Genomic DNA, 20,541 nt, shown 5'->3' on the forward strand with positions numbered 1-20,541 from the left:
ACAACCAAGACTCTTTGAAACCTATTAATCCTTTTTTAATTCTATCCTTGTTAGAGGGGGTTTTATGCAAGGAAGGAACAAGTGGTACAGTGGTCGTTCCAGTTAGTTACATCAGGCTCTATTCTTGTTCTTCCTCAAGAAAAACTCTCATAGACATCAATGAGATTTCACCTGCATAAAGATTCAGTGCTGGGTGTAGACTAATTTATTTTCATCTCAACGGTAACAATTCTACGCTCTTTTCACTTTAGAGAAACACCTGATCAGCTGTGCTTAACTTCATCATTTTAATAAGAAACTGCACTGGAATGTCTTCAAATTTTCCTTTTGCAGGTCACTAACTGCCTTCACACCATCAGTGGTTCCATTTCTACAGCCAGTTTTGTGGTCTGAGACTATCAGTAGTATGAAGGTATTACTTCTCTACTCTAGAAAAGCTACTTTAGATTTGATTGTTCACATAATTTAATTACTAGTTCACGCTTACATGATTGTAAAGTATGTTCATCTCTTGCATATGCCATTGGCTATAAATTGTTATATAGGAGTAGCAGCATTTTAAGCTGCCAGCAGTCACTCTGTGTTATGTCAGGTTATGCTAGCTCTACTTGCACTGGCAAAAAACAATGCTTATATCTTGGTTATTTTTCCAAAATCTGTTCTGCTTTCTCTAAAGCTTCTTGTAATGTTGCACAATTAATGGCTTTAGAAAATAAGTTGCTTTTTGAGTAGTGTTTTGCACCCTAAGTCTCTGTGCCACAGTAACCTCTTCTTCCCCAGCACCCCCACCAAGCATCATGCCCACTGCACAGGGCCCATGAGTAAGGGATCCCTTCCTACTGGTCGCACGGATTCAGAAGTGTCAGGTAAGTGGGAGGATGTGAGGCCACATCCCCTCACTGCCACGGCACCCCTGCAGTCCTTGTCAGCCCCTCCTTCCACCCACTGCTGTGCTGGCAAATCCCTGCTGATGACAACTTTGCAAGAGAGGGGCAATAAACAGCCAACATGAAATGAAACTGGAAAACCTGAGAAAGGAATCGGGCAGGGCTCAAACCAGAAAAACCTGGAGTTTTATACATTTCTCCTCCTTTGAATGAAGCAGGTAAAAACCCGTAACAGAAACGTGTGCTTGGAAACTGAGGAGGATCTAACATTCAGATATGACTTCTCAAAAAGGGTAGCGTGTATTTCAAGACATAGGGCATTTTGTACATCATACCAGAGAGCTCACAATGTGTACCTCACTTAGCAGAATTAATTTGAAATCTTAAGTGTCTCATTTTCTCTAATTGCTATTGATGCTGAGATTAATTGTAATAAAGAGGTCATAATGCAAAACCAATTTTGTTCTTTGCATTGCACGCTTACGTATCAGTGCACGTAGCTGTATTATAGGACATGCCAAAAATGTCTGACTTTTCTTGCTTCTGCTAGCAATATGCTTGTGTCTGGTGAGGTCAGCTGAGATGTCTCTAACACACAGCTCTGACACTGAGAAAAATCTGCTTATTCTTTCAGTGTGGGTAATCTTATTTTTCACATTTTATTTGTTGCAGAAAATTTAAAGCATTTCATCATAGTTCCAAGAAAAATTGCTGGAGTAATGAATATGAGGGAATTCTGCCCACTATAATCAAAACCATTTTATCACCTCACATGAAACTGCCCAATATTACTACGTTCTGTTCTTAGATGCCAGGGGGAACAACTGAGTTAGTGTTTTAGTTGTTAGTAGCACAAAAGAGAGCAGGAAATGCTCTCCTGTCTGAATCACAAAAGAGCAATTATTGCTTAATTTTCTGTCTTCTCTGTACAAGTTACTATATTGGACATTTTGACATATTCTTGGTTCATTGCTTTATATATATACTGACAAGCAAATTTTGTCAAGCCTTTCCAGTCTCTGCATACTGCTGAATTCTTTATGTCAGTACACAATTCTCTTCACCTCCAGTGGGTTCCACTCATATGCATAATGCAGCAAATCACAAAGCCCAAAGTATCTTTTCTTCAGTCTCTCTTTATGAAATAATTCTTGCACTAAATAGCTAGATTATTTTTTCATTTCTCACAAGTATCTGGAAAATATGCTAGTATATAATTTCTATTGCTTTATTAATGCCTCCTAAAAGTTCATTCTTAGCCTAATTAAGTATAAAATGAAGCTTATAAACTACTCATTTTGCATGTGTCTTTAGAACAGAAATATTGAACAGTTACAGTCCAAGTAAAGCCCTATATCTGAACGTAGTTTGTCAATCCATGAACATTTTACTAGATTGCATCTCATCGTGTGTGACAGAAGCCTGCATTAAGGGGCTAGCCTAACTCCTCTCTGGCATCAAAATGCAAAATTACAGTAGCAGCACAACTTATAAATATTTTCCTCTGGAGAAAATGGCCATGAAAAAAGCACATAAGATCAAGAGGAAAGCAGTTCGGCTAACTGCTGATTGAATCTTGACGTGTCTAATGGTGTCTTTCTGTCTGCACTTAGACGTATAGCACAATAATAAGGAAGTCTGAAATTCCAAAATCTTGAGAATATCGGACTTCTCATTGGTGAATGCCAATGTTGATCTGTTACTGCATTTTTTAATTTATTTATCTTTGGGTAAAAAAAAAAAAAAAATCAGTCTCCCTTCTTTTATTAGGCTCTGTTTCACAGTATTTGTTTCACTATTGTATATATTCAGGCTCTAAGGACATTTACAGGATAGGCAGCCTGGGTGTTATCTGTGCTAGTTTTGGTATTTGAAAAAGTTACAAGAATATCCATGCTCCTAATTTTTAGTTTATTGCAGATAGTCCAAACTAATCAATTTGAAAAATAAAATTAAAAAGAGGCAAAAAGTGGGGCAGATAAGCTTTTAGCTGTTGGCAAAGCAGAGCTAGTTTTTACATCACCTTTAATGTCGTCCTTTTAGTCTTTTCAATGTGGATAATTTTGTTGATGTTTGAACAATTTTGAGGATATTGGCAAAGGTGCAATACCTAGATTTACAGTTATAGTAAACAGTCTTATTAGTACTCTTTTCTTAAGGCCTTAATTCTTCCATCCACCTAATTTGTAATATCTAATAAATGGTCTTACAACTGTAACAACTGTAAATATTTTCACCTTAGTAAACCGAATACAACTTTTCCAATTTGTTTTTATAAATTTTAGTTTGGGAGGGATTTTTTTAGGGAATAATTGTATCTCTGAAATTCCAGTCTTGTTTTATAAATCTGACCTCAAAGAGAACCCTGATCTCAAGCTATCTTCTGGAAAACTGTGGTGCAAAGGCCTTTTTCTTCATGGAAACTATGGGCCTGTAGGGCAGGAGCAGACCCTAAGCAGCTGTAGTGCACTCCACTTTTTCAGTGTAGCAAAGGTATACTTAGACTGTCCTTGATATATTTTTATCTAACTTGTTCTTCAAAACTTCTAATAAAAGAGATTCTATAACCTTCCCTGGATCCAATTTTTCCTACTAGACCCACAAATACAGGGCCATTAAATGTAATGGAAAGGCTATAGGAACACAGTGTAATTGTATATTTAACGATGTGGGAAAAAAAGGTACATCACACACTGTATTTAAAATGTATAAAGTACTGTGATGTTCTCCTCTGTTACTTTAAAAAAATTCAAATAGGTTTCAAGCTCAAATTATGACTCGTTAAGGCCTCTAAATTTGTGCGGTTCATAAATTTTTAAGCTGTTGTTTTTACTCCAGCAAAACATGAACAATTCTGCAAATTGCAGGCCAGAACATTTATTCATATGACTGTCACGGGAAAATGGGCAGAGCTTCTCACATCAGCGGGGTGGCTCCCTTGAGTATTAGTTTGTGAGGTTAAGCCTTATGACTACAAGCTTGCTTGCTCAGACTGACTGGCTTATGTGCGTGCACTTTCTCTTCATCTTCTATCTGACCCCTCCAGAGAAAAGCAGCCTGAAGTCAGTAGCCAGACGATTAAAGAGTAGCACATTTCTTTTGTCTGGGAACTCAGTCAAGATTTGTTTCCCGACTATCCAGCTGCAAAATACTTACTATGAGAAAAAAGAAACCATGGGAGTCTGCTTTATGGCAGCAAGACTGCTCTTCCAAAAGAATCTATATTTATATAAAACAGAAAAAACATCTACCAAACACTATCTTCTCACATGTATTTTGATTCACAGGGCAAACATTATGGTCAGAGCTAAAGCTCTGTATCCTGTTTATTATACATAGGTCTCACATGAATGTCGGCATATACATTCCCTGGCAATTCCTTGCACGTATTTTTCATTCCCCCCCCTTTTTTTTTTCCCTATGCAACAGTACATGCAAAAATATACTAAAAATGTAAGTTCATGTTTTTATTCTTATTTATTTTTCATCAGGAAGAAATTGACTATGTTCTAGCACGTGTGGGGGGCTTTATGTGCTCAATTTAACACACACTTAGGAAAGTGCTTTGTACTCAGCAGTCCTTACATAAAATGTTTAATTAAGCCTTTTGCCAATATCATTAAGTTTGTACAACACAGTGTGCCTCTGGCACCTAATTTAACACACGAACGTTCTCATTTTTTTCCCAAGTAATATTCTTCAGTCTAATAGGCAGAGTTAAATGTGACTTTTGAATAAAAGGTCAAAAGCTAAAATACTAATCAGTCTGGTTTTATTTGCAATTACTTATTGATGAGGGTTTTTTTATGTACAAAAACCATAATACACCATATTTATGTACACCAAATATGGTGTACTTCAGTGACTTCACTGTACTTTAGTCAAAGCTAAAATAGAAGTGAAATTGGTTCTAAGGAACGCAAACACATTGAAGAAGTGCTTGAAGTCAAATAAGGAATCATGAATTATCTTAATTTTCCTCCCCTTACGGATATTGAACTCCTGCAGGAACTTCTAAAGATCTTCCTATTTAGGTCATTTTCTTTTGTTTTATAAGCTTTGTCTTTTCTTTCGTGACATGAACGTTTTATACAAATGTAAGGCTGTTTCATGAGTATTCATCCTGCGTCGGATGCCATTCCTAGCTCTGCACTTCCAAAAGCAGGGTGGGTACCAAAGAGCTTCAGGAATGTCACTGTCCAGCAAATGGTTCCTTTTTGTGGCGGGGCAGAGAAAGCCAACATAAGAGCCCTGTTACAGGCACCAGTTCTCCTTTGGTGCTCACTTATCCAAACCTTCCCATGCTGGGATGCTGAAGAGGGAACCAAAACTGTTTTCCACCATTAGCATGGGGTTCGGAGTAGCAACTTGGCTCCTTACTTACTTACTTACTCCCTACTAAATCTGTGCATAAGTCCAAAAGGTTTTAATAGAGACACAAAAATATTCTTAACACAGTCCCTGTTCTCTTTTATCCTGTCATATTTTTCAACTGTCTTCTGCAATACAAATGTCAGAAATTACTATTGAATATTTTTATAAAAAATGAGCAGACCGTTACTAAGAAACTACCAGACCCTCCTGACTCCAACCCCCCAACTCTATTTTTAAGAGACGCTATCATTCATATTTTAAGCTTTTCATATAATGATAATAATGCTTCTTAGCTAAATTATCTAATCTTAAAAGCATCTAAAGCATCCAACATCTAATGCTTTCACCTCATGATTTGTGGAAATAAGAGATACTAAAAAGTACAAGATTACTTGTTTCTTCCCTCTCTTAGTTTTTTTTTCATTTATATGCTTGCTATAAACTGTAAACCATGCACATTTTACCCACACATTTATCCAAAAGTCTATCCATACATTTGATTTCATATATTTTCCCAAAGAAAATTTTGTTCTTCATTTACCAAAAATAGGATTTATTCACGTATATACATGTATATGTTTCATAGGAATTTTCTCCTCACATTGACAAAGTATTTTAGTAGTATTTTAGTAATTGCTGTAGTGCTTTTACCATTATTTTTTCTGTGGTGTCTGCACATCCTGAATTCTGAAAAGCCTTGCATTGATTTAGATTTTTCTGTGCAACTTCAGTTGATTGTTATTGAGGGAAGATTAACTAGGGCAAGGTGAGTTCTATGGTTTGATTTGAAGCCTGTGAGTTTTGTTATTCTAATCTCTTGTGGCATGAAGCTCTGCAGCTATGAGCAAGTTAAAAAAAAAAAAAAAAAGAAAGAAAAAAGCCCTGTCTCCTTCATTTTGAAGTAGACAGTTTCATTGAACCAGGAAAGGTAGCATGGGAAGCCCTAACTGTGGAGCATGAAATGGTATCGGTAAGGGTACGAGATGGTTAGAAACCACGAGCAAAATGCTGAAATTCATTGGCCACTGCAGAATACAAGCATGTTAGTTATTCTTCCAGTTGTTCCCTGTGTGTGACAGAAATGGAAATCCTCTGAAATAACTAATGAATTCTGTTATTATGGTTACTGCAGTCTGTACTGTCTGAATACATGAAATTATTTAATAGGAGACTATACAAATAAAGAGAAAGTCAGAGAATGATAGCTCAAAATAAGCCATTTCTCTGGCTACCTCTTCCCTCTCCATTCCCCCTTCCTCCCTACAGACAACATTGTGAAGGCAAAATGGCCAAACTGCTGTCTTGGGAAATTGTGCAAGTGACAAAAGCTGACATACACATGTATGTACAAATTTCTGACATGCACCAGTGCTGGAAGATTTAAGAATTATAACAATTAAAAAGGTTGCTCTAGACTGCCATTCTAAAACTATTTATGTCCCACGTTCAGAAGAACTGAAAGACCTTTAAAGCAGCAATCTTTAGAGCTCAGGTTACCAGGGTCTGGTCCTCACTTTCAGCTGATACTTGTTTATACAACATAAGATAGGTCCAGCAGGAAATATAGTCAATAGCCTCGCAGTTAAGATTACACAAAAGATCTGAGATGTGGCTGTTCAAAGTCCCTGGACTAAATCAGGAAAACCATTTTCCTATAGCTTTGGAATAGGTTTTTACCACTAAGATAGGATCTCCCACAAGAAACTACATCCTAAAGCAGAGAACACTTTGCTGAAGTTTAATCTAAATTGAAGATACATGTTTTAAAAAAATTGGTATCTTCCAGTTGTTTCAATGGCAAATTAAGAAATGGTTCTCCGAACTGTCAAAGGCCTCTCCTGACTGATGCTGGCAGCCATGAGAGTGGAGGGAGAGAAGGGTGGAAGCTGGCTCATGTGATATTACTGCCAGAAGCAAAGAATGGAACAAAAGAGTAGTTCACCCTGTGGTTGTGACACTTTGCTGTTTTATAAATCAGGCAAAATTTCCAAGGTTAATGCTTTCACTGCTTTATACTATTGCCATATTCCAGTCTAAAAGTTTAAAAATGTATGTAACCATGGCCAAGTCTAAATCTAAATTCCAGAAATACATTGAGTTGAAGCTGACTGCTGTTGTAATAGTTCTAAGCATTTTGAAGTGTTTTCTTCCCATGAGCAGCACCTCCTTCTTGCAAGGGTTACGCTTGGTCTCATTGTTCAGCCAGTAACTGATCTCAGGGATTCGCAAAATTGGGAAATGTTCCCTCGTGACTCTTCATTCTTAATTACAAATTAAGACGTGACCCTTAATTAGACTACATGTGGAAGAGTTTCCCTGCCATTCTGGAGTTCAGAAGTGTCTTCCCCTGTCCTGCTGTAACCACAAAGGCTGTCAGCACAACACTGCTGACACCACAAAGTGTTGTAGCTGTTGCCAATAAAAAAAAAAAGCCTCATGGCCTGATCTGAGCATTGGTATTACACAAGCAAAAGAAGCATCTTCTGGGTCCACACTACCATAGTCGGTAAAAGTTTGTAGCATGCAGCAGGATATCTAGTGGTCTTAAAGGAATTTCTGACATTTATTAGTAGTATTTCATTCCATGCTTACAGCTGCTGTAAAATAGCAGTGTAAATAATGTAGAACTTCTCTATGAGATAATACTGTATTTCAGTCTCACCAGCAATTTCATGTAATCAGTATAATTAGATTAGGATTGATTATTGTGTAATGGGTTACGGTCAAGGGCTCTGAAGATAGCTCTGACTGGAATTTTGCCATTTTCCTTTTAAATTTAAACATAAATCCTGAGCACACATATACTATCTGTGGTTCTTTTACAACATTTTAAGTTTAAAATAGGATGGTTTTTCTCCCAAGGTGCTGTTTCTTTCAGCACGAATTTGACTGAGACAGAGAATCTCCTTTTCTCTGCCATAGAAAAAGCTGTCAGAGGGTGCCAGTAGTGAGGGACAGTAAGAGTTACTGCCTCTGGGAATTCAGGCCCTGAAAAATCACAGGTCCATCCGGAATCTAGTGGAAGCAGGATGATACTATCCCAGGGAATTAAAACTGTTTTGTTGGTTTTAATAAAAATTAAAATAAGAATCCTGAGTTCACGTAGCAACTGTGTATCTTCTGGATAAGATATATTCACGGCATCATTTCTCCACTAGAGTTGTCTATTTGACGCAGTTTTGGGACGAAATCTTATCTGAAGGCCAGCGCACAGATCAAAGGTCTCTGGATATAGCACAGTATGATGGTTTAATATAACTCAGCAATTTCCTTTGTCAAATTCTGATGATTAACTAATTTTGACATTAGCAAACTATCTAGTGTATTGCAAACCTACATATAACCCTAACTGAAGCAGTCTGAAGATAACATATTAAAACATATTTTAATATATTTTTCAGACTAAAATTGTTGCATGAAGTCAGAAACCAAATGCTTCATTTGACTAATGCAGTATTATGATAACAAAATGTAAGAAGTTCCTAGATATATTACTTTCTCAGGGTGTGTTAATATCTTCTATTTACCCAGCATCACGGAAATAGGTGACATACATTCTAATTTTGCATTTAGACATTGTCAAACAACTTCTAGAGTTAAATAGATTTCACAGTACATAAAATTGATTTCAGCTGATTTGTCCGTATTGCAAGGGCCCAGGGTGTACCTTAATCACCCTTTCCAGCCTCAACTCAGCACCCCACACACACACTCCCCCAGCTCATTGGCCCAGGAGCCCCATTTGAGCTTGCTCAGGTGCAGGCCTCTGTTGTTTGAGATCTGCTGTAGGTAGGTTTGTGTTCAGTCTAGTCTCTTGCTGCTTCTGAGGGGCTTTCTGGTTCTGCTCATTATCCTGCCTTGTCTGAGGCTTTTTTTGGGGTGACAGCACCTGTTACTATCACCAAACTCACCCTGCTTGGCTGCTGCAGGACTGTACGCTGGTCGGTAAAGTCTGTGTTCTTCCTTGTGTTGTTATTGCCCCTGACTCCTCTGGAGTAGCCCCACTTCTGCTCTTTCTATATCTTTATTTTAGGTGCATCTAAAGTAAAAAAACTAAACAAGTCTACTGCAACCTTTGCTCATTAGTACCACAAAAGCCTTTCACAAATATGGTACCTCACAAACGCAGCATTGTTCCTTACGAAGTACTCAGAATGGCTTTACACTTAGAAGCTAAATATACTGCACAAGGGTTTTCAGGCTTCATTCAGTGTTGAAAATGGCCATCATTTGTGTATTTCATGAAGTGAGCTGTTCATTGCTGCTCTGCAGCTAGAAGTAGGTTACAGCAGTCAGTATGTAACGGCAGCTACAAGCTCAGTGACAGACTGTGCCAGAATTCCTTAGATTATGCAAATGTTGTTTTTTGATGTTTTTTTTCCTCAGATGGGCAAAATACACACTTCTTTATAGTTTTACTCTCGTGTCTGTCAGTTTTGTATGATGTATGCACATTAAGATTTTTTTTTCCCACAGTCTAATCTGCATAAGTATTTGGGTTTGGAGCATTATTGTAGTTTTAAAGTGAATCTCCAGGCTGTCCACTTACCGCATGTTGATTTGGTTTAGTGTGCCAGAAGGTTTGTCTCTGTTGAGCACCAAATACCCATCGCTTTCTAAAAAGTTCTGAAACAATGGCTGGTCCTCAGGCCAGCTTTGAACAACGCATGAGCTTGTTCAGGGGTACCAGCTGAAAATTACTTTTAGCTAAAACTCTTGAACTGCATACATGGTATTCTCAGCACCATCTACTGATTTTATTTTATTGTACTAAAGTAGTAAGTAATACAGCCTTAGCTTTGGTCGTAGTCTGCACTGTTAACCTTACTGACAACACAGTAATACTTAAACTCCTTCCAAGCTGACAGAAGCATGACCCTGTTTTTTATTTTTTGCCTAACTTTATTTATGCTCATAATTGCCTTAAGAGAAGATAAACTGATGTAAGTTGATTTAACTTTGACTCTGTCACATGTTCTAATCTAAAGAATGCAGGAATAAATTGCCAAATGCTAGGGCATTTTTCTTATTGCAGTATAAGAGTAGGAAAAAAGTCAGGGAACGTGACTGCCGCAAGTCCTTGATAATAATAGTTAAAAAAAAATTCTTAGCCTTAGAAGTTGTATATGGATTTTTGGGAAAGATCTTGTCTGTTTTTGAGGTTGTGAAACTTTCTATCCAAGTCCCAGATCCCTCTTTTGAATCTAACGTCTTTAGCCAAGAGTCATGCAAGCTAAGCAGAAAGACTTCTATTACATACCAGCTAGTTTCATTTTCCCTTCAGTTTTTAACACTTTAGGAAATATGTACTTTAATTTCTTTTTAGAACTTCCCTTTAAAAAGGCTACTCAATATTAGGATTACTGAAGTGTTACCTGAGGATATACGGAGAGGAGAATAGATCTAAAGGTTGCCCAGCCTTGGAGTTTTGTAGTCTGCATAGTGCAAGGAAGAATCTTACAGGCAACAGCTAGGGACATGAGTTTGTTTTGAGTCACTTAGTCTTACCACAGGGCTTGGCTTTCAAGGAGGCATTTAGTACTGCACAGACAAAAGTGCTGGTTGTGGGGGCTCTTTGGAAGAACCTAACTAGAGTTCGCATTTCTGATTTTTATTATCCACATGTTTCAGTTGCCCCCAAAAACTCTGGCTAATTGCATTGTATTGTTGATTATAAAAGCCAGGAAAAAACAAAAAAGACAATGCATTAGAGTGCTTCACAGAAACTGTGCTTATACTTCTGAAACAGAAAAATCAATTGGATATACAAGAAAGAAATATTTCAGTGGAGATACAGATGGAAGTGTTTTGTATAGAACATAGTCTGCCCTGTTTCATAGTTTTCAGATGTATAGAACTTGGTAGCAAGTCAGCTGTTGGAAGAATTATGCAAATTAGATTAGCAAATTATATATGCTAGAGAGCATAACTTTGTTCCATTTGCCAATGAGTGTTATCTGTCTTCCCGGAGTAGAAAAGATTCCATGCTAACAATTAACGCTATAGCTGTGGCAGCTCACAGTTGTGATAAAGCCACAGGTTCAGGGTGACACCATAGTGTCAGGGTGACTTTTCTGGAGATCTAAGCAAAGCTCACAAACTCATTGCACGACCACATCAGCTCTCATCATTGCTGCAATGGGCCTCCCAAAAGCTTTCAGGTTTGATGGGCACTGGTCAGTAAGGTTTTAAAGGGGCTCTCCAGTTGCTTAAGAGAGTAGATGGAACCAGTGTTCCTATTTCTACTGTTCTTCGCACTTTTAACGTTAGGCCTCTCAACTTCTAAGTAGGAAAAAGCTATACTGTTATAATGCTCTGGCAAGGTTTACTTGTGAGCCAACATCACCCACTAGAAACAAAGGTAGGTGAGGGGAACCATTTGATTTTAGCATCACTGGGAAAGATTTGCCACCATAGACAGCACTGTGAAGAATAATGGTGTTGCTACTTCACTCTTACTCTGGTATTTCCTTTTTATTGTCTGCTAAAGTGCCACCTAATCAGGCTTATACCAGAGGCTCCATTTGGAATAGAGCAAGAGATGAGGATGTGTTGTACATGGCTAGGAGCTGCTGAGCAGTATTTCCCTTAATATCTGAATACAGCTGCCATATTAGTATGTGTGACAACAGGAAGGCACAATAAAGCAGAGTTGGGAGATGAGGAGTGGAGCCTTTCACAACTTTAAGAACAGACTAAATGATAGTAGCATAAGCAGGGCTGCTTGTGTTCCTATTTGGAGGACAGACTGAGTGTAGAATTCCAGTGCATGCATGGTTTTCATTAAGCTTTGTGTAACTTTTCATAGTTGATTTTTATGAAAGCACCATGAGTTATTCAAGTAGTTTAAATTTGTGGACTATGTATTCAGGATATGGGATTTTTACTTATGATTTAATGTTATGATTTAAAAAGAACAATTTGTAAACTATGCTTTTATAGAATGTTCATTATCAAGTGATGTTGCGTGTAACTTCGTGGGTTATTTTGTGACTTTATGATGGATTACCTCACAGTAGAACTCAAACCTGGGAGGTATGCTGTCATAGGACTTCACCCACTGTGTGTCTTACTCATGCTTTTTTAACCTTATAAAACTTCGTAAGTATGGGAAGTGTATAAAACTTCTAAAGACTCTTTACAAAGGTGTGAACAAGCAGGATGTTTAGATTCTGTAGAAAACAAAGACAGGAAATGAAGTGAAATAAGTGGTACAAAAATGAGTGATTTCAAATTAGTGATAACAACGCAAGGCAGACAGTGTGAAGTTCTTGGTGCGTAAAGCTTTTTGCTGTGGCTTTTTCTTTCTAGTTCTACTTTCTCGAGGGGCAGATGACTGAAAGCCACCCTACTTTTCATCTGAAGGGATCAGAGGTCAGCAACTAGCTTTTCTTTTCAATAGCCTGTAGGTAGAAAGACTGATCGGACAGGCTTTGAGATAAACTGCTATTCCCAATATGAAAAGGCTTTGAGGACCTTCTAAGACCAGGTTTATAATTCCTTACCTCTTTGTTTTTTGTTGGTTTGGGGGGTTTTATTGTTTTGGGGTGGGTTTTTTTGGGGGGGGGGGGAGCACGTTTATGATGTTTTCTTAGTCAGTTCCTAATACTGGGATACTGCCACACCCAAGGTTCCTCAGAGTTCAGTATCTGTTCTTAAGATGTTTGCCATGATTGGCTGCAGTAGATGGCCCTCTGCAAGGTTTTATGGTGTTCTGCTCTTTTGCATATTACCATAGTGGGCTGGCAAGCAGGGCTCTGAGGCTCATGGGGTGCAGTTAATCCATGCTTTTGCACTCTTGAAGAAATCCTGGCAGGACTTTAGGCCGTGAAGAGAGCTGGATGGAGGACAAGGTTGGGGGGAGGTAAGAAATTGCATTTGAGACTCTGCTGGGAGTCTTAATACTGGTAATGTGTTCAGTGTGATAAAGTAGAAAAAGTGCTTGTTTGGGAAAGCTGACAAGAGACCAGCAAGATACATTTCGCTGCTACAGATCAGAAGATTCCTTTCGGACACTTTACCTGGTTGGACAGGCTTAGCTTACTATTTTAGAGCAAACAACAAAGCAACTCTGCATTGTAGTGCCAGAGCAGTAATAGAGCACTTCCTGTACTTAAAATTCAATTTTACATTCCCTGCAGAAATACACATGGTTTTCAGTGAAATAAATACAGTTTAGCATGTTTGGTATTAATATTATTGGCTGCTTGCTGTTTGTATGCATTTTTGTGCCAGAATAATTTTATATGAGAAAAATATGTCTTGAAAGCTTTCGTACAGCTGAAATACAATACTTTTCACTTGGAAAATGCCTCCAAAAGGCCTCATGTGGTGTTCTGTGCTGTATACTAATCTATAATATGATGGAGTGATTCAAACTGACCTCCACAAAATGTTTAGCTCCTTGCTATATACACAGCAAACACTTTCTGTGGTAGAATTTTCATTTGTAAATCCAGGATGCCAGAGGGGATAACAGATGGGAAAGAGAAGTACTTCCAGAGTGGCAAACTCTGAAGCTGAACCCACATGAAAGGATGGGATGGTGGTTGAGGAAGTCATTGAGCAAAAGGTACTATTTAATCCTGAAGACTGTAGTGATGTTGTTTTATGCCAGGCCTTCAGCGCATTCACCACTGAATACATGGGTGAGTAGGTTTGACACTAAGAAGTCAGGACAGGGAGCTCAAAAAGATACGGTGATAGTTTGTGACAGGCTGAATGATGTTCTGGTTGGTTAGGAGCAGATGACTTGAGATATACAGGGCAAGACTGAATTCTAAACAGAACCCTTTGTAGTCACCACTTTAGTGTGCCTGATTAGGGGAGGAAAAACATCTACCCAATATGCTAGTATCTGATATGATTTTTTTTTTTAAGGTGCATATTGAGTCTGTATCATGAAGTGTAACGCTAATGGCATACAGCAATGGCAGGTGTAATGAGTCACAAGATAAATGCCAACAAGCCAAGGTCTCAATTGCAGGACTGGATCTTTGGGTGTGCACAGGAATCGACAGCTGGCAGATAAAAGGGCTGAGAGATACGTTATCAGGGTATAATTCAGCATGTTCCTTCTCCTTTAAGGCTCAGCCAGTCTCTTGCATAAGACCCTCTGAATCTAATGTGAGTCCTGTAAGTACAAAGGATGGTGGAGCTCTAATAATGACACTAGATCACATAAGCAAACTGCATGGTTTTGTGAGAAGGCAAGTTGTGTGGTAAAGCACCTGGGGGACTGCAAAATAACATATAGCTCTGAGGCATCAATATGAAAGTTAGTATAAACTTACTATGCCATCAAATAACTACTAACAGAAGCATATGTGTAATATCTTGCCCGTTGCTGCAAACTAAGATTTGCATCGTATGGATGCAGATCACTTCAATAAGCAGTAACTGATCTCAGTACAATTAATTTGTTCCATTCCCCTATGTGGGCACACACTGTAACAGCAGCAACTCTTGATTTTAAAATCAGCAGTTCTTTTACTAAATTTTATACACATGACACTTTCAGAATTTCTCATATGCTGTTCCTCTTGTATTTTTCCAGTGTCAGGAAACTTTTGTTTTAGCGTGCTTTCTCCTTTTCTTCTAATAATCTGGTGTATCGTAATACAACTTGCCTGTTTATTTCTGAAATCCTTCTTACCTGCTCAAGTTTCTGAATTTTTTTCCCATTCTCATCTTTTGAAGCAAAGCGTTTTTATGTTGGTCTTTACTGCAAACCTGCATTGTTATTTTTGGTTTTAGATTTGTCAGACTTTTTTTTCTTTCTGTTTTAGAGAGAACATTGCTTTTGGGAGGCTGGCATTTTGGGGTGCTTTTTAGCTTTGAAAAATGATATAAAAGTATTTGTTCTATCATCTTTAGGTCTCATATTTCATAGCATGGCAAATGTTCACAGTGGGGGAAAAAAAAAAGTCATTGTTCTCAATGATTGTTTCCTGTATGCCTCTAATGGTATCTACACATAGTTACTTGGCAATGTGATAATAACTTGTGTGGAAGTGCTGAGATAGGTTTAAATGAGTCTGCTCAGATACTAGCAGAAATATAGCTATAATAGTAGAGGCTGTGCAAACCCACTAGAGGCTCTCAGTAAACATGCAGGAGTTGAAGCCAGTGTTACTATAGCTGTGCTCCTAATATTTTAACTGGTTTATTGGTTTCCAGTTTGGACAGAACTTTGAGCTGCAGGCACACTTGAGCTCTGCAGACAGATGTATCCTGAGTCAAATGAGTGCCTCATCAGCATTAGCAGGCCGAAGTAGAAGGCATACAGGACCTGTGATGTCATTTTCTCAAAATGTTGGGATCACAGAGGGTTGAGTCTGAGAACTTTGTCTACTTTAATGGTCCTACAAGTATCATCCTCAATACAAAATTGCAGAATTTGTCCTATAGTTGGATACAACAATTTAGTTATGCATTTTTAGGTAGAGCCAAAATTACAGAGAGGTTTGGAAGCAACAAGGCTTGTTTGCATCCACATTAGCCTAATAGAAAATCTGTAGAAATACCATAAATGTGTGCAACTTTCTGGGGCCTTATTTGTAGATAAAAGTACTATGTTTTGTTTACCTTGTAGTTGAACAGTCATCCTCAAGCCCTCTACTCCTACACATATAAAAAAAAAAAAATCTCCTCGAGAGGGCACTATTGGTTTGAGCACAATACAGAGGAGGTGCCGTTTCGTCTTCATTTTCCTATGTAGTACATGGACAAAAAAGCCTGAGGAGCTCCTAGAATGACTTTCAAGTCAGTTAGAATAAGCTAAAATAAGTGTTACATAAGGTAAAGGATCTTCAATTCTGTAACTCTGGTATAAAGTAAATCTAGTTATGTCATGTCTACAGCCAGAATTTTGACTTTCACTTAAAATAGCATCATACTAGGAATGAAGGCTTATTATTTAGAAATTTGGTATTTACTTGACTTAGCTGTTTCATTGTTTTTCTTATTCCTTCCGCAGCTACTATTTTTTTGGTGTAAAAGTAGGGGGGAAAATCAACTGTCACTATATGTGACGTTGTGGACTTCCTGCTGTTACAGACTAGGATACATAAATTGAGCAGACCCATAGTGACAGTGAAAAATGTGATACTTATGGGAAGAATTTATTTGGTAATTTACAGGTAGCTTCCTGCTTGGTGTCTGTTTCCCAAACCCATGATAATTGAACTGCAATTTATTTTTAAACCTTTATGCTATTAAGCTTCTTTTACTACTTCTTGAACAGTTGGATTTCTGTTTGTTATCATTGTTATTAAGCACTGGGATAATTATTAGCTCTTCAAAGAGCAGACACGTAAATATGATATTACCTATCATAACGCCATCACAAAACAGCCCAAGAAAAATTGGCAGTAAGGAAAGAAAATTACATTGATACCCCACTTTTTTATCAATTGGCTTTCTGCAAGAGCATTTAGTATGTAAAACTGTATGTCTCAGGCCCTTGAGTGAGAAATTCCTTCGAAGAAAAAAGCCTTGTATGCTTCACAAGAAGGATTAGCAATTCCTAAATGCCTGACTAATTTCTTAAACACAGTCCATGTTGCTATAAAGGAAACGACAGTACTTTAATAGTTTGCTGTTACATGATTCCACTTAACTGCATCAAGACAAGAGCAGTAAAAGAAAGAACTAGACAGCAAAAGATCTGAGCTCAGAGCAGAACAGTTATGATGTCAAGTTAATCTGAATAATTTGCAAGAGTGTATATCCAGTCAGTGTAGAAGGATCAGCTCTGAAATGTTAAAAAAAGCCTCACAAACTGGAGGCATGTCAGTCATCTTTTTAATGGAACTATGGATGAATTGGGTAAAGTATCAAGGGTTCAGATGCTGATAATTTGATTCAGAGGTTACTTGTAGGCTATTTCCACTATTAGTAACCCTGTCCTCTGCAACAGCTTCTGCTTTTCTGCCAGCTGCTATCTGTTCTGCTGTGTTCCAAATGCATCACCCCAGGATGAAAGCTTCAGCTCCAGCAGAGATCTCATCAGAGTCAGAAGACCTCTTGATACTTTGAGATAATGATTATTATTAGTGCCAACACCCCTTTTGGGTGACTGTCAGACTAAACTATAGCACAAAATTGGCTATCCTCGTTTGTTAATTAATTTTGTTTGTAAAATACTCCTCTGAGGTAGAGGGAATAAATGTTACCATTAAGGACTTAAAATAGGCTTTCAGATGAAATACCATAACCAGCTGCAGGTCAGCAACAAACCATTCTTTGTTAAGGTGTTCTCCTTTTATAGAGATACAGACTTAACAAGCTGAATAATCTCATCTTTTTAAGGTAGACTGTTAAGGTGGACTACTACTATGATCAAAAATGCCCTGTAGGTCATAGTAGCTGAAAAGAATTTTAAGGATTAAATTTTGAAGTATTCACTATTTTAGTATAGTGTTTTCTGGAAAACCCTGTGAAAAGGGCTACAATGTTATCCTACTTACGGTTAATATTTTATACATTTTTTGACCTGTTACTAATATTTCAAAGTAATAATCTTAAGCAAAAATAAACCCTTTCTGGACCACACAAGAATTATCAAACAGGAATCAAGACATATACACAGAAATCGGAATTCTAATCTTACCTAGGTTATTAAAAAATATCAAACAAATCAAATCATTTTAGCAGATTGTTTATTAATATAAGCATTAGAAAATCAGTAATGTTTGAAATTGCTTCATAATAGATTAAAAAACAAATCTGACATCTCAGTGTAAGCCTGAAATTATGGGGAAAAATTACTCTTTTGCCAAACCATCCTTTGACCTTTAAGCTACCAGCACACTATGCTATACCCTTAACTTGGATGATCTCAGAAATCTTGTTACAGAGCAGTATGTAAAAAATCAAGAACTTCAGTATTGTATGACCACCTTAGGAAAAAAAATAGAGCATTTTATAAGTATATAAAGCTGCTGTGAAGAATCCACAGAAGGAAGATATTTAGATGCTGGAAAGGAATATACAGGAAACAGCTGTTGATACGACAGTGGTTCAGGAAAGCCTAAACAAAATGACCAAAGGCATCACTGTAGGTTTTAGCAGAAGGAACATTAGCCATCATAGAAAAATACTTGAATAAAAATTTTAAAAATGGGGTAGATTTGGGTAAAAAATGGCAGGATAAAAATATCAGAAAATAAGAGAAAGGGAAATAGGTAAGAAGTTCAGATCTTTTTAATGCGTGATAGTGGTCACTATTTTAATTGCTTCTACTTAACACCATTTTTCTATTTAGTATAATGGTAGCTATCACACTGTGATCGTATACCTAATAAGAACCTTGGAGTTCCTTCTCAAGATTACTTCTAATAGACTACTGAAAATAACCTAAGTATTGTTACTATACACCATTAGCTCATTCAGTAGATGTAATAGAAGTGAAGATGATATGAACATGCCAGTAATTGCGTGCTACTGAAAACAGCCCTAGCGTTTACTGTGATTCACAAAACCTGCTCTGAATCAACACATTGCAATTTTGAGGTGCCTTTACAAACCTTTATGGCATATTTTCCAGAGATGAACTGGAATAGGTAAGAATTCCAATCTTGTGTTCATCTCCAATTAAATTGATTTCACAATTAAACTGGTGTTGCAGTGAATTGAACCATCTGGACATAATGCAAACAAAGGGGTCTTACAGTTAACAGTGGCCTCTCAAAGAGGTGTGAATGAGTAGGCTGTTCCCAGTTTTAGATGGCTCATGATCCACACTCTTGCAAGAAGCTTAATCAGGAATGCTATCTAGTAAGTGTAATTACCATTTTTTATCCAGCATTAATTATTTTCTCTGACCTTCAGTTTTTTCTATTAATTAGTTCAAATGTTTTAATATCAGTCTTTTTCATGTAATGATGTAAAAGAATAACTTGTGTTTTCTTGCTCTATAAGCTTGTCAAAGGATTTTCCCAAAGGCAAAATAGGGATTTCTTAAAAGCTTTCAATTGTTTCACTGGTATTTCATAGAGAGAAAAGCTGTTTTCAGACGTAAATAATCTGACAAATAACCAGGGGTAAAGTCAGACATGAAAATGAATAGATAATCCTGAGGGAGGGAGCTCAGAAGAACAGAGATTTGAACAGAAATTATTCTACTACAATTATATTCTTAGTGTTGTGTATTTTTCATTCTTCTTGTGGGCATAACTAAGTCCATGCACAAAAACTGAAATCTCAAACACAAATGTACTCTATCCGGTTCATTATTTACTGACCTGGGGAAGATCCTAAACACCATCTCCAGCTGGTGAGGAATGCCTCTCTAATGAGACATGCTAACATCAAAGGTGGTGCAGGGCTCTATGAAATTGAAGCTAATAACCTCTGGCGAGCTGATAAATACGGGTTTCATGCCAGCATTGCCCAAGCTACTGGGGTCAAGTGACATCAAGACTGCAAAAATGTGGATGAAAGTAGGGAGGTACCAGCAAGAATCTGTGGCAAAGGATAGGGAGGCAATTACCAGTAATGTGGTGCTGTGTGAAGCAAAGCAAACTTAATGTCATAATAAAATGAAACTGAGGCAACTGGAGTTTGAAGAGGTAAGAAGGTCTTTCCCAAGGGATACAAAACCTCTTCTGTTTTGCTAAGCTGAATGGTGAGAGTGCCCCATACTAAAGGAAAGCACTAGAGAAGAAAATCAGCTCAACATTTCTGGATGTTAGGGATCCAAGATGGCACAGTGCTGTTGATACAATTAACAGCGTCTTGTTTTTCTAGCCACCAATCTGCATATACACAGCTAGCTGTAATTGCTAACAATTAGCAGACTGGGCTGCACTTTGCTTCTTGTCAGACGAAATGCATAGTGTGCCCTGTAATTCATCTTCCTGACCTAGTTCATAAGAAACACTACTCATACTGGCAGGAACTTGTTTGACAGAAGGCATGTCAGCAAGAGCTTTTGCTCAGTCTCACTCTGCTGGCCACAACAGAAGTTAGTACCAATACTATTGTCCTAGGTAACTGCTGTTCTTGCTGTAATGTTTAATGCTCGCTTTCAAAAAAAAAAAAAAATCTGTCTTCTTTGTATGCAGCAAATAACAAAGGGAAGTTCATAGACAACAGTATTACAAGATTGTAGTTCACAGAAGAAAGTCAGAAAGACAGATAAATGTTTTATTGGCTAAGCAGGAAAAAGATCTGAATTGTAATACTAAGTTCAAATGCTTTTTTTTTTGTAAGGCAGTATTTGTCTGACATTCTCTTAGGAGTCTAAGCCTATGGAAATATTTAGGAATGGCTATTA

Source organism: Aquila chrysaetos, chromosome 8 (assembly GCF_900496995.4).
Source record: "Aquila chrysaetos chrysaetos chromosome 8, bAquChr1.4, whole genome shotgun sequence".
NCBI lineage: Eukaryota > Metazoa > Chordata > Aves > Accipitriformes > Accipitridae > Aquila > Aquila chrysaetos.